The 10,484-nt window shown below is 39.2% G+C and overlaps 1 non-coding gene across 1 annotated transcript; it reads right to left on the reverse strand.

The window, feature by feature from the left end:
- Positions 1–6,381: 6,381 nt before the first annotated feature.
- Positions 6,382–6,454, reverse strand: TRNAK-CUU (transfer RNA lysine (anticodon CUU)). The gene has a single exon. It is a non-coding gene; the product is annotated as a tRNA-Lys (tRNA).
- Between the last annotated feature and the right edge of the window lie 4,030 nt (positions 6,455–10,484).

A 10,484-nucleotide genomic window follows, 5' to 3' on the forward strand; every position in this document is an offset into this window, starting at 1 on the left:
GACAGTGTCATGGGAGGCCATTGCTTAAAGAAGGGATTATATAATATACAGAGCTTAGAAAATGTATTTCTACATGGAATTTATGAAATAGATGTCTACCTCCCACTGTAGAAAAATTAAGTCCAGATGGATTAATGATTAAGTGTCAAAAGCAAAGCTTTAAACTAGTAAAAGCAATGTAGATGAAAATCATTCTGATCTTGGGGTTAAGAAGGATTTCTTAAAGTATACACACACACAAAACACTAATCACAAAGGAAGTGATTGATGTAGTCCACTGCATTGAAATTAAAAACATCTGCTTGTGAACAAGAGCAAAAAATGAGAAGATATTTGTAACATATATAGCTAAAACATGATTCTTATTTATATGTCATCTATCTATCCTTTAATCTATTTACCTGTTTATTGATCATCTATCTTAAATAAATAAGAAAAAGACAAACCACCCAATAGAAAAAATAGATAGTGGACCAAAAAGTACCAATTTACTGAAAAGAAAAACATGGACTGTCAATAAAAGAATGAAGAGCTTCTCCACTTATTAGTGATCATGAGCATATAAATCAAATTACTATGAGATATTTTACATGATGTGATTTGTAAGAATTAATATGTAAGGCACTACCAGTGCACATCTAAGGAACTGCTAAGAGAGAAGATAGCATGACATTTTATTAAAGGTCCTGAATTGTAGCCCCCATTGCAGTCCTTCTCCAAACCTTCATCTGTGTGCACTAAGTAAGCTATGGATTTTCCAGGTGTAGTGTATGGATGTGAGAGTTGGACCATAAAGAAGGCTGAACATCAAAGAACTGACATTTTCAAACTGTGATGCTGGAGAAGAATCTTGAGAGTCCCTTGGACAGCAAGGAGATCAAATCAGTCAATCCTAAAGGAAATTAATACTTTGGCCATCTGATGCAAGGAGCTGACTCATTGTAAAAGACCTTGATACTGGGAAAGATTGAGTACAAGAGGAAAAGAGGAGACAGAGGGAGAGATGGTTGAATGGCTTTACTGACTCAGTGGACATGAGTTTGAGCAAACTCAGGGAGATAGTGAAGGACAGGGAAGCCTGGCATATTGCAGTCCGTGGGGTCACAAAAAGTCGATCACGACTTAACAACTGAACAACAATAACAGAACAGGGAGTAAAACATCAGAAATGATGTCAGAAAAGGAAATCTCTTTACTATAAAAGACAATATCAAAGAGAATTAGAAATAAATCATGAAAATCAGCCATCTTGTCCCCTTAAAATTAAAATATTCTTTTTGTTCCTTAAAAACAAGCCAGAAAGCAACATGGTGGTAATATTATTTGTGGCTTCAAATCTCATATCTTATTTTATCCCTGACGTCTATGATAGAGGTTGAAGTACAGATTTTAAAGATAATTGAAGGAAAAAAGAGGGACTTCCCAGGTGGCTCAAGAGGTAAAGAATCTGCCTGCCAATGCAGGAGACACAGGTTTGATCCCTGAGTTTGGAAGATCCCCTGAAGGAGGAAACGGCAGCACACTCCAGTATTCTTGTCTGGGAAACCCCTTTGACAGAGGAGCCTCTCAGGCTATGGTCCATGGGGGTCACAATGAATCAAACACGACTGAGCACGTATGCACATTTTGTCCAGCATTTCTTGGAAAGTTGTCTCTGTTATGTAAATGGAGGTATAGCTGAGACATACACTAAAAAAAAGAAGAGCTGTGGATGGAAAGTTTTGTGAACAACATGGAAGCTGCCTAACAACTCTTTTAATTAGCCTTGAGAAAATGAGCCCAACAGAAGGAAACAAAGAATTCAAACTTTGCCTCCAGATAACCCTGGACTTTGGGGGACAAATGGTGCCTAAATTCAAGCAAGCCACCCTTTTATCCATCCCTCATTATTTCTTATCATGTTTGAATGCTCCTGCACTGCCATTTCGCTACATTTATAAACCTACTTATAACAAGTTTAGATAAAATTCTTCAGCATGACTTTTTATCTCTTTGAGTCCCATCCGTGCCTTGGACGACGCCATTCTTTGGCACACACCAATGCTTGGATGGCTTCCTGTCTCAGAAAGGCCAAGAAAGCACTGCTTGTGAAGTTTCAAGTTTGACTTTCCCTTTAGAAAAGCTAATGTCAACTTTCTGGGGATGAAACCACAAATCAACTCGCTGGTTCATCTGAGGCATACGGAGCATGAAACCTGAGGAAGGTTCTTATGCCCTCTCAGCACCAGCTGCATTAGCAGGACCTCACTCAATAAACAAAAGCTTTGGTAGTTTGTATCTTTCAAGAAATTTATCAATTTATCAATTCTAAACTGTTGGTATATAAGCAACTGAAATAAAGTTACTTATAACCTTACCTAATATCCTAATAATATTTGTACAATCTGTATGATGTCACCTCTTTCATCTTGATATTGGTAATATGTGTCTTCCTGAGTTTTTTCTGATCATTCTAGAGAAAGGCTGATCAATTTAAGTTTTTCAACAAGCCAGCTCTTGGCTTCATAGATTTTCTCTACTCTTTTTTTCTATTTTTCATGTTACTTGTATATACTCTTATCTTTACTTTTTAATCTTTATTTTCCTTCCTTCATGTGTTATTTGCTTTATTTATTTATTTTTTTAGTTTGTTAAGGTAAAAGCTGAGGTAATTGATTTATAATATTTATTTATTATAATACTGGCTTTTAGTGTTGTAAATTCTAATTATTGCAATAATGACATTTCACAGCTTTCTATATTTTGTTTTCATTTTTATTCAGGCTATGACGTTTTGTAATTTTCATTTTGATTCTTTCTTTGATCTGAAGGTTAATAATGAATCTGTTATTTAATATCTTCTAAAAATATTTATTTCTAGCTTCATTTCATTTCATTCAGAAAGCATACATTATATGTCTTTAATGCTTTTAAATTTGCTGACATTTACTGTGTGGTTCAGAACATAGTCTATTTGGTAAAAGTTCCTTGTGCCCTCAAAAAGGATGTGTGTCCTGCTATTGCTGGTGCAATGTCTTATAAATAGAAGTTAGTGATATATTAGGGAAACAGCAGTGAATGAAACAGTCAGCATCCATTTTCTCATGTACCTTCTGTTTTGGTTGAGGGAATCAGATTATAAACATAGCAGATAACTACAATGACCACCAGCTCTTTCTATTTTCTTCCCCCATTTTATTTTTTATCTGTAGTCATTATCAGCATCTTATGTGTTTTTTCCAGCCACATTCATTCACGTGGATAGTTAGAGTTGTATTTAACTACCCTTCAATTTTGCCAAATGAGGCTATGAAGCAAGAAAAGTGGGGAAGTTGAGGGTGTAACCAAGTTCTTGATTTCCGTGATTGACCAGAGAACTATGCAGGGAAAAGAGAGGTTAGACACGAAAGGAGTGAGGAACATGAGTTGTAGAATTCATGGGTAATGGGGAAGATTACTGGAATTGGAGAAGTGGAGGCAATAAGCTGGAATTTTTGAAGTGGTGATCAGAGAATGGTTTGCTTGAAGCTGAGGTGAGAGAGGAGTTGCAACTATTGGGAATAGTAAGATGTGGCTAAGAAAATGTATTCTCTTGAAAATGTGGCTCTTCAAAAGTTTCACAGAGAGTACAGGAAGGAGCCATGAAACAAACTCATCTCATCTTCTTTCCCCTTTATCATGTATATGTCTCACTACCCACATTTTCTTCATAGCTTCAGCCATTACTCCTCACTTCATGCTGTTTTAGTTTGCAGGCTGTGCAAACAAAATGCCACAGACTAGGTGGCTTAACCAATTGAAATTAACCAACTGAATCTCATAATTCTAGAGGCTCAAACAACAGATATTTATTTTCTCTGAGTCCTGGAGGCTGGAAGTCCAAGATCAAGGTGTGGGCAGGGCTGGTTTCTCCTGAGGTCTCTCTCCTTGGTGTGCAAAGGGTCATCTTCTTCCTATCTTCTCACTTGGCCTTTCCTCTGTATACACATCCCTGGTACTTCTGTGTGTGTCCAAATGCCTTCTTGTAAGAAAGCCAGTCAGATCAGCTTAGGGCTCACACTAAGGCCCTAATACCTCCTATTTAAAGATTCCAATCTTCAGATTTAAAGACCACAGTCTCCAGAATGTGACTCCAAATAGAGTCACATTCTGAGGTTCTGGGGTTAGGGTTTCAACATCTGAATTTGTGGGGAAGCAACTCAGCTTCTAACCTGTCATGATCACCACATTCAGCAAAGTATAGAAGAAGCATTTAGTCTGTACATTGTGGCTAACAATGCTTTCTTCATGAAGTTCGATGAGAATTAAAATGAGGTAATAACATAGAGTCTGACGTTTAATTCTTAATTTTTGTTTGGTTAAGCTCTGCAAATAGTTATAGAGCACATTCACATGTTGGGCCTGAGCCAGGCTTGGGAGACATAAAGAAGAAAAGATCTATTCCTGTTCCAGAAAGGCCACAGCCATGATAAAGTAGGAAATCCTGTTATTTGTGACAACTTGGATGAACCCGGAGGGCATTACATGAAGTGAAATGTCAGACAGACAAACATGTGTGATAAAAAAGTCATACTCTGGGAGACAGAGCAGAGTGGTTCGTTGTCAGAGGCTGATGAGTAGGCAAGAAGTGATGTTGGTTAACAGGTACAAAATTTCAGGCATAAGATGAGTTAGTTCTGAGGATCTAGTGTACAGTTAGTTACATGGTGGTTATAGCTAACAATACTGTATCGTATACTTTGGATGTTCTCACCACAAAAAAGAAGTGGCAGTGTGATAGGCTGGAGGAATTATCTAATGCTATGATGGTAACCATTTTACAAGATGTAAATGGATTAAATCCTTAAACATGCTCAATGGTATATGTCAATTATATCTCAATAAAGCTAGAAAAATAATGTTTTTGGAAAAAGAAATCTCACAGTCATAGTCTGATTGGGGATGGGGGTGAATTGGGTGAATGTAGGGACAAAACCAAAGATAATTTCGATATTACAATGAGCAAGTAGTCCATTAATACTATTTGGTCACACCTGGTACTGTAGGTAAGGTACAATGACACTACATGGCAAAAGATGAAATTGTACCAGAATCAAAGTCTCTTCAGGAAAGAATTCCACACTTGTTCCTTCACTCCCAGAAGACATGGCCTATTTGAGATGTGTGTTACTCTGAAAAGTTCCTTCTTCCCATGAAAAATCACATACACAGATGTGCCCAAACCTGACATTGCAAGGATGACATTACAGTGTCATCCATTATCTAGTTTTAAATCAATGAAACCAAAGAGAACAAAGAGGTAATTTGCTTCCTCTGAGCATAAATTATGAGGTTATGTTTTTTCTATACATAGTTGGCTCTTGAACAATATGGATTTGAACTGTTGGGGTTCACTTATACACAGATTTTTTTTTCTCCAGCAAATATATTGGAAAAACTTTTGGAGATTTATAACAATTCCAAAGAAATCTCACAAACCATGTAGCCCAGAAATATCTAAAAAATTAAGGATAAAGCGTGTCATGAATGCATAATATAGATGTAGATACTAGTCTGTCCTTACACAGGCATAAAATGAGTGATGTTTAATATGAAATTAAATGTGTGTTAGCTTTCTTACTTTTTCTAACTTTGTTTCAAAGAATTGCAATCCCTTACTGGCTTCCTTCACTCCATGAAGCTCTCATCAGCATCTCACTGGGAATACGTCCCCCTCCCCCCACCCACCTCTTTACACTCTCATTCCCACTTTGGCAGCTTGACTCCCCCAGGTGAGATTTGACCAGGTACTGCAAGCTGGCCACCTTCTTTGGAAGATGTCAGACTGAGCAACCTGACTGTTGAACTCTGTCCCTTCTCTCCACCACACCATCTGTTCAGTGTGCATTTTCCCTGCTGGGTGGGGGCATAGCAGATGCTAACCAACCATCACCCCAGATGAGCTCTACCCAATGAGGGAGATGCTTTTTATAGGGACCTCTGACTTCAGGAAAATTATCTGGAAGCCCTTCTAATTTGGCTTTGCTGGCGGTGACTGATGAATACATGTATTGTCCTCCATAGAGGGGTTGATTGCTGCCCTCCTGTGACATGATGATTTGCCATAAGAAGCATGCGTTTAGTCTTCATCCCTGTTTCTGCTACAAAGCTTCTAAAACACTTGGAATTTCCAAAATGGTGAGAGCATAAAGGTGTCTGAAAGTGAAAGTCACTCAGTCCTGTCCGCCTCTTTGCGACCCCATGAACTATACAGTCCATGGAATTCTCTAGGCCTGAATACTGGAGTGGGTAGCCTCTCCCTTCTCCAGGGGATCTTCCCAACCCAGGGATTGAACCCGGGTCTTCCACATTGTAGGGGGATTCTTTACCAACTGAGTTAGAAGGGGAGCCCAACACTAACTGTGCCCAATGTGGGGCTCGAACCCACGACTCTGGGATTAAGAGTCTCATGCTCTACCTACTGAACTAGCTGGGCAAAGGTGTCTATTGTTGTGTTAATTAGGTGGCTTTTGGACTCCACCTGGGGATGGGGGCTGGTTGTCAGGACAAACCAGGTGATTAGAGGATTGAATATTTTAGTCCAATCCCTTGACTTCCTAGGGAGTGGATAGTGCTGGTGATGAGTCAATCACCAATGACTGATGATTTAATCCCTAAGTAATGAAGCCACCATAAAACCTCAAAATAATGGAGTACAGAGAACTTCCAGCTTGGTGAACACATTAAAATTTGGGAAGAGTGACATCCTGGAGAGGGCAAAGAAACTGTGTCCTTTCCCCTCACCTTACCCTATGTATCTCTCCCATCTGACTGTATATGAGTTGTAATAAATTGCTCATCTAGTATGAGATGCTTCTCGGAGCTCTGTGAACCAGTCTAGCAAATTAATGAAATCTAATGAAGGGTCATGGGAAACTTCCATCTAAACAAGTTTGTCAGAATCACAGGTGACAACTTGAACTTGAGACTGGAAACTGAAGGAAGTGCGGGGCAGTCTAGCCAGACTGAGCACTTAACCTGTGGAATCTGATGCTGCCTACAGGTCCAGTGTCAGGATGAGTTCTTTGAATTATAGGACCTCCAGCTGGTTTCACAGAATGTCTTGGTGTGGAGAAAACCCCACATGTCAGAATTGGTGTCAGAATCATTACCAGCCCAGGAAGCTGGTACCTCTCTGTCACTCATTTCCCTAAGATAGGGCAGTAATGAGGGAGAGAACCATGGAGCAGGTGGCTGAGTGAGGCAGGAGGAAGAGTGTCTGTCCCCCTACTATTCCTGTCTTTTTTAGATTGTTGGGTAAATAAATATTTTGTTTTCATCTCAGGCACCTTCGTTCATCCCAAGCCTCCCACAGACAAAGGTGGTTTCTGACACAGCAGCTCAGAATCCAGCCTGGAAACACTGGCTGGACCGTTCTTGTGTGGAATCTGAGTTCTTCTTTGAGAATGGCATTGGCACAGGGTGGTTCTAAAAAAAGAACACTTAGTGTGAAGGGCAGTTGATTCAGTGTGGAGCTTGTGCTAGCAACTGAACCCCTGTCCATACAGCAAGGTGATCACTTTGTGCTCTACTTCCACACCCATCAAACACTCCTCACTGGTGTCAGCGTATAACCCCATGGCTCTCAATCTCCCTGTGGCTGCTTCCATTCCACAGGATGCTGTGAATCTTGACAAAGGTGTCAGCTTAGTGCAGTTCAGTCACTCAGTCGTGTCTGACTCTTTGCAACCCCATGAACTGCAGCACGCCAGGACTCCCTGTCCATCACCAATTTTTGGAGTCCACCCAAACCCATGTCCATTGAGTCAGTGATGCTATCCAACCATCTCATCCTCTGTTGTTCTTCTCTTTCAGCCTTCAATATTTCCCAGCATCTGGGTCTTTCCAAATGAGTCAGTTCTTTGCATCAGGTGACCAAAGTATTGTAGTTTCAACTTCAGCATCAGTCCTTCCAATGAATATTCAGGACTGATTTCCTTTAGGATGAACTGGTTGGATTTCCTTGCAGTCCAAGGGACTCTCAAGTGTCTTCTCCAACACCACAGTTCAAAAGCATCAATTCTTTGGCACTCAGTTTTCTTTATGGTCCAACTCTCATATCCATACATAACTACTGAAAAAACCATAGCCTTGACTAGATGGACCTTTGTTGGCAAAGTAATGTCTCTGCTTTTTAATATGCTGTCTAGCTTGGTCAAAATTTTCTTCCAAGGAGCAAGTGTCTTTTCATTTCATGGCTGCAATCACCATCTGCAGTGGAGCCCCCCAAAATAAAGTCTCTCAGTGTTTTCATTGTTTCCCCATCTATTTGCCATGAAGTGATGGGACCAGATGCCATGATCTTAGTTTTCTGAATGTTGAGTTTTAAGCCAACTTTTTCACTTTCATCAAGAGGCTCTTTAGTTCTTCTTTAGTTTCTGCCATATGGGTGGTGTCATCTGCATATCTGAGGTTACTGATATTTCTTCCCACAATCTTGATTCCAACTGTGCTTCATCCAGCCCAGCACTTCTCATGATGTACTCTGCATATAAGTTAAATAAGCAGGGTGACAATATATAGCCTTGATGTACTCCTTTCTCTATTTGGAGCCAGTCTGCTGTTCCATGTTCAGTTCTAACTGTTGCTTCTTGACCTGCATACAGATTTCTCAGAAGGCAGGTCAGGTGGTCTGGTATTCCCATCTCTTTCAGAATTTTCCACAGTTTGTTGTGATCCACACAGTCAGAGTCTTTGGCATAGTCAATAAAACAGAAGTAGATGTTTTTCTGGAACTCTCTTGCTTTTTTGATGATCCAGCGGATGTTGACAATTTGATCTCTGATTCCTCTGCCTTTTCTAAATCCAGCTTGAACATCTGAAAGTTCACGGTTCACATACTGTTTAAGCTGGGCTTAGAGAATTTTGAGCATTACTTTGTTAGCATTTGAGATGAGTGCAATGGTGCAGCAGTTTGAGCATTCTTTGGCGTTGCCTTTTTTGAGATTGGAATGAAAACTGACCTTTTCCAGTCCTGTGGCCATTGTTGAGTTTTCCAAATTTGCTGGCATATTGCATGCAACACTTTCACAGCATCCTCTTTTAGGATTTAAAATAGCTCAACTGGAATTCTATCACCTCCACTAGCTTTGTTTGTAATGATGTTTCCTAAGGCCCACTTGACTTTGCATTCCAGGATGTCTGACTATGTGAGTGATCATACCATCATGATTATCTGGGTCATGAGGATCTTTTTTGTATAGTTCTTCCATGTGTTCTTTCTACCTCTTCTTAATATCTTCTCCTTCTCCTTTAGGTCCAAGACAAAGTTGTAGTCTTTATTTTTACTTCAACTTTCACCTGAATATGTCTTTTCTGAGGCAGAATGTGAAAACATGTCCACACCACTCACTAAGCTGCTGTTGCTCAGAATCCTGCAGCAGCTCTGAAGACAATCAAGGCAATAGCAATTTTGAACAGATTTTTGTTTGGCCATATTTCTCCTGATTCTAGCTAAATAGACATTATTACTTGGCTGCACATTTACTAAATCCAGAGCAGTAAATCTTAAATGATGAGGTTCCAAGTATAAAGTTCCCTCCATTGGGTCAATGACTCCTACAAACATTCTTGATGAATTATCATGGACCAAAGATGCACAGTGCAGTACGTTTTCATTGACCTAAGGGCTGTGAATAGACATCTACTATATAGAAGTTGTTGCAAACTGAAACTAATATTCTACTGGGGTTAATTAACCACTTAATGAAGCTTGCTAATGAATTGACTGGCACTCAACACATTGCAGCCAAGATACAGAATTTCTGCTGTGCAAATTCACATGGATAGAGTCAAATTTGATATGCTTTTTAGAATAGATGCTCTGTAATCAAGGCATCTTCTCCATGTCTTGTTACTTTCACTTACCCTTTATTTTTAATATTGAGTATACAAAATGCATGCAATTTAACTTTCCCATGATTAACTTTGTGTAGAGATGTTTGGTTAATCCTCCAGTGTGTGGTGATGCACAATTATAACAATGGAAATTTGTACAATGATTGTTTTCTAAAAATATTTTGAGATATAGATGCATAGATGCATTTTAGTTTAAACATGAATTATCTCTGGGCATTAAGGAAAATTTACACAGAATTCCCTTACCCATTACATTTGCAAGTTTTCTTCATTAATATTTTTTCATATGATGCCTGAAAAGACGCTGATGACATAATTTGCATAAGTTATTATGATAGCTTATTAAATTATACTTTAATCTTCTAATCTTAATATTATTCTTAATTCTATATAAGCTTGATGGTACAAATGTACATGAAATATATAAGTAGTTAAAAGGGCCAAAGAAGTGAAAACACACAGAAAACCATACAATTCTAAGATGAGAAATGGCATTGAAAACTGAAACTGGTTTCACCATTGGAGCCAAAATGACTTGGCTTGAAAACATCAATGGTGGGGCCAGGGAGGGCCAGCATGGTGCTGCCTGCAGGGTCTGCATGCCTCTC

This window comes from Muntiacus reevesi, chromosome 6, assembly GCF_963930625.1.
Source record: "Muntiacus reevesi chromosome 6, mMunRee1.1, whole genome shotgun sequence".
In the NCBI taxonomy this organism is placed as follows: Eukaryota; Metazoa; Chordata; class Mammalia; order Artiodactyla; family Cervidae; genus Muntiacus; species Muntiacus reevesi.